Source organism: Pygoscelis adeliae, unplaced genomic scaffold, assembly GCF_000699105.1.
Source record: "Pygoscelis adeliae isolate BGI_AS28 unplaced genomic scaffold, ASM69910v1 Scaffold79, whole genome shotgun sequence".
Classification (NCBI taxonomy): domain Eukaryota; kingdom Metazoa; phylum Chordata; class Aves; order Sphenisciformes; family Spheniscidae; genus Pygoscelis; species Pygoscelis adeliae.
Window position 1 is genome coordinate 2,586,397 of NW_008825532.1, and position 5,449 is coordinate 2,591,845.

Sequence of the window (5,449 nt, forward strand, 5' to 3'; positions counted from 1 at the left end):
GAGGTTTAGATTGGACGTGAGGAAAAATGTCTTTACTGGAAGAATGGTTCAACATTGGAACAGGCTGCCCAGGGAAGTGGTTGAGTCACCATCCCTGGAAGTATTTAAAAGACGTGTAGATGAGGCGCTTAGGGACATGGTTTAGTGGGCATGGTGGTGTTGGGTTGACGGTTGGACTCGATGATCTTAGAGGTCTCTTCCACCCTTAATGATTCTATGATCATTAAAAGGTGTTACACTGGTAGCATAACAAACAACGGTCCAAGAGCAACATCTTTTTCATATAAACTAAAAGCTATATAGCAGCCTTCAGTTTTCATGCATCCCCTCTTAATTCTGAAAAAAGTTAACTGTGCTTTTATCATCCCTTCCCACCACCTCTGAACACAGTTCTTTCCTGCCTGCTGCTTTCCCTCACCCCACCCTTTTCCTCTCAGACAAGTCCTCACCATGCTAATTTTGGCCACCTCACCAAAAGTACTATCCTAGAACAAAGCAGATGTAGATAAACAATACAGGCAAAGTTTTCATGGAGAGGGAAGGAGATGTGAGAATCGTTCTGCATTAGCTTTCATTTTAACCTTTGGCTGTTGAGGACTTGGAGAAGACTGGCTACTTGTTGTGATCAGTATCAAAGGATACATATGCTCTTACTCGGAGAGCACCCCAAGGGTTACTGTGAAGCCAGGGCCTGATGAAACATGTGTCAGTCAATGCTCTTACATAGTTTTATTATTTGAGCTGTTCACAGTAATAGCTACACAACACCCCTGCCTAGCATCTTCTCTAAATAAAGCTTTCTTTTCCTTCAAGTCTCGAAAAAAGTAATTCAGACTAGTACCATTTCTCCTGGAATGCTGCTGCTTTCATTTCCAAAGAATCCCCCCCCCCCTTTTCCCAGGTAAATGTGCATGACTCTGAATGCATACTGCTGCAGCAGTAGGAACCACTGGGTTGTCACTAATTCTTCATTTATTCTCCTGAAAGTAATCTATGAACTCATGATGACACCCAGTCCCGTAAGGAATGACCCAGTAGCTTGTACACACAGTATACATTTGGAGTCTCATAACCACCTGTTTTTTAGCTCCATTTACTAAAATGGAACTTTTAAACCAATAGGTTCAGGATTTCAAAATTTCACAGCTAACTATATTCTGTTTTCTTCTCATACATGGCTATAACATGGTTTTAATTCCTGTGTCAGCAAAAGCACACTGCACTGGTACAAGTGTTTCTGCACTGGTGCAAGCATTTCAGTAACACTGAAACCTCAAGAAAATTAGCACCACTTTGGGTATCATAAGTGACAAACTAGTTTTCTAGTTTTTTTGGCTGAAAAGCAGCTTGAAATGAGACACCTTGGAATAATGCTAGGATTCACATGAACAGATATGGGAAGCCCGGTACCTTTTATGAGTCAGTCTCAAAGTGCTTTTACATATTACTGCTAAACTGACATAACAGCTAATAGCTGTAGAAACAGATAACTGCTGTACCACTCCTTCCTTCCTCATCTTCAAACTCTCCTCCTCCCGTAACACAAGCATCTGTAACCCTATGAGCTGGTTCAGAGAGCTAACCCAACCAAAAAGCAGCCCTATCCTTTCTTGAAAATTACTTTTCCTGCCTCTTATCTCTGCCTGTTTTTTTGAACTACCTCGCTGTGGGGTCAAGCACCGAAAACTAAGGAAGAGAACAGAATGTGTGGTTGGAGGCAGAGGAAAAAAACAGAACACTTCTTACATTAGGGTTAACTGCTGTCAAAACTGCAATGCCTAAATTACACTTTCACACCTTACCTGCAGACTTTGTGAGGCAGCTCACCACCGCAGCTGCAGCAACCAGAGCCGTAACACACCTGTATGACTGAGCTCGCCTGCATACTGGAGACTCAAGTCCAGAGAGTCCCAAAATACAACTGAACCGACACACCTACGAGCCTCGGTGCTATGAGACAGCACAAGAGATTCACACTTGCATACTGCACGCTCCCCAGCACAAAAATACATCTGCCAGATTGATTTAATACACCTAACATATAGAGGGCACCCTCCAATCTCATTGAGAAAGCGAGGGACAAATCAGCTATGCTAAAATAATCACAGAACTCCAGGTCAAACCTGACAGGAGAGGAAATGACAGAGTTCAGTCACCCAGGCAACCCTGACGTATTTCCTTTCTCAATGTTAAGCAACTCAAACCAGAAACATAGAGATGACATTAACTTTTTAGATGTTCAACTTCAGCAGTGCGGGAGGATCCCAACTGGTCTGAGCACCTGCAATCCACACAAGGTCTTGGCTCTGCAACATCTTTGACCATAAGGAAGCATGACCTGAAGGAAGAGACACAGGCAGGAATCCTTCAAATCCTTAGGGACTCTTCAACAACTAGTTAGGGGTGGTTATTGTTGTTTATTCAGATATCTTATGGAGGTTTTTATGGCTGTATGTGAAGTATTGTGGTGAAAAAAATGCCAGTCTGTGTCTCTAATCCATCACAGATGAAAGGTGATTCCTGTAAACCACATTCAGACAATACCATTCTGAAATTAATGACAGATATTACGCAAAAAATTAAAGTTTGGCTAGAGACATTTATTGTACACTGAAGGGTGGACCATTCACTAGGTCCCAACCACTGTGCGTACAAGCTAAGATACATGGACCAGCCACAGAAGCATGGCTAGCCGCATACACAAACTATTTCCTAAATCTCAGTTACCACAACATTAAATCTTCTTTGATAAAATCTCCTAGCCCTATTTAAAGGACAGGAACACTCCTCACCATTATACCAGGCCTGCCCCCACACCAGCACCAGTACCGCTGTGGACCCTGCCCAGCACCGAACGCTGCTTCAGTCTCAGGATGGGGAATTAGCCACAGGAGGTGGCAGCACAACCAAGCAGTTATCCCGCCCGGTCAGCCTTCTGGACAACTGCCATAGACACCAAGATACAATGGAAAATGCACAAGTGGGTTATACAGAAGACAGAATGCCAGTGACAGCCTTTCCAGAGGACTATACGGCTTTATAGGTAAGACTGAGGTTATCTACCATAAAACTGAAGTTTTACTCAGAGCAGGTCAGAACATTCAGGACGGTTTGTTCAGACTTTAAGGTTCCTCACACTAAAACCAAGCTTAAACTCACCCTCCTGTGATGTACTTTCTTCTAAGCACCAATGTGACAAGAGTGGGAGGCGGCTCTTGTGCCATGCCTGGAGGAGGTCGTCCATGCATGAACTGTGCTAGCAGAGCGCTCAGGGCCAAGCACAAGCTATGACAAGACAGACACAAGAAACAGTAGCTATCCGTGAAAATTTTGCACTTGTCCACATTTGCCTGGATTTTCAGTCACTGCTCCCTAGCACCAGGGCCATTCTCCCAGGAAACATCAAGTTTCTACTACAAACCACAGAGGCACCAGATTTATTAACAAAAAGCCCCTCTCAAGAATGAGTGATAGGAAAAAAAAGATACACAATCACTGCAGCTGCCTGTAATACACTCCCACTGCCTCAGAGGCATACAAAGAACATGGTCACATCCCAGCGCAGGGCCATGTTCCAAAGCCAGGCCTATAATTGTGCCGAATTATCATTCTTGGGAGGCTGCAAGGGCAGAACGCCCCGCCTGCTGCATTTGTCAGTGCCTGTCTCAGCACTCACCCAGCCACTTGGCTCCAAAGACTTCAGGAAAAAGTCTTCATTGCAGAGATTTTGCAAAGTTACACGCCAGTGAGTAAACAACTGCTCCAGAGCCAAGGAGCTAAAACATTTCCCCAGCAATCCCCTTCCAGAAGGCACACGTGAGCACAGACGTCAAGCTTGGCAGATAGGGAGCGTATCTTAGGAAGAACATTTTCCTTTCTGTAATCTTTCAATGGGAGCCCAGAAGAAGAAAATCCTAGCTCTCTAAAAAGCAAACAGCGAGGCAATTTACAAATTTACCAAGACAGGCAGGCATATACAACAAAAGCTGTTCAGGATTAGATAGAGCAGAAGAAACTTGTTGGAACAAGTAATACCAGCAGCCCAGGAACAGCCTTCTTCCAGGACTGCCTGGAAAATTAAGCCATGCTGCAAGGAATAATCTTTCAGCAAAGCAGCTTTCCAGAACAAACTGGCAGGGATCAGGAAAGAGTAGCAGCAAAATCTTCAGGTAATTTCACTGGCATCTGACCACATCCATGGTCAGATGGACTTTTGCCAAAAGACAAGCATTCCCCCACTCTTGAGGGGGACAACTACACTCTAAAGGCTTCAAACAAAAAAAAATAAATCTTGCACTTCCATACTTATTCAGGACATTACACCTTGTTTGGGAGAAGGAGCTGTTAATGTCACTTTAACAAGGGCTAAGTGTATGTCGCTACATTGCGATGGTGGGCCCTCACCATGGTTGACCACTCATCAATACATTTTATCCCACCTGAAAAATAGGACACCTGGTGACCCCATACTCACCCCATCGTCCTGCTCCAACGCACTGCCACCGGCCTCATTTTCCACACCCAGCACTTCACTGTCCTCCCGTCCACAACACCCTGCCATGCCCAGCTGCCTTCCTCCATCCTCACCAGGCCCTCACCGAGGCCAGACTACTTGCTGCGGCCAGACCATTTAAGGACTAATGGGATTAGAAGGTAAAAGAATCTGTTAAAAGAAAGACTGATGGGCAAAAGCTACCCGTGCTCCTCAGGTTTCCATGCCAGACTCTTCACTACAGCCTCTGAACAACCGTCGTTCAACTTCTGTTTGTTATTTTCCCCCCTGCTTTAAGGAAAGCCAGATATGTTGTCAGCAGCTGGGACAGAGAACATCTCCCTGCTGCCAGGACTACGCACGTTGCTAACACCACATGAATGCATTTGGGGGCATATGAGGTAATGGCAAGAGTCCAGTAGTTTCCACCCACCCCCAGCTACTCTGGATTCAAACAGCCAGACCCTTCCTCCCCTTGCAGGGCAGCAACTTCCAAGAAACCAAAATAATCTCAACTTAATAGAAAGCAGCACCTACACCACCACTAAAGATTAACTGGACTTAAGTACCAACGATGACAGCAATGACATCACTATTCCGATTCAATTTAGAACACACAATTCATTTTTAGTATCAGAAGGTTTAACGGGGAATTGTAGAATTTCAGGCATGTGAACTTAGGAGTAAACACTATGGGCTTTCTCAGCACAGTCAACATAAAGTAGCTGTCTTTCTTCTTTGATGACACCAAGCTGAGTGGTGTGGTCGACACGCCAGAGGGACAGGATGCCATCCAGAGGGACCTGGACAAACTCGAGAAGTGGGCCTGTGTGAACCTCATGAGGTTTAACAAGGCCAAGTGCAAGGTCCTGCATCTGGGTCGGGGCAACCCCCGGTATCAAGACAGGCTGGGGGATGAAGGGATTGAGAGCAGCCCTGCCGAGAAGGACTCCGAGG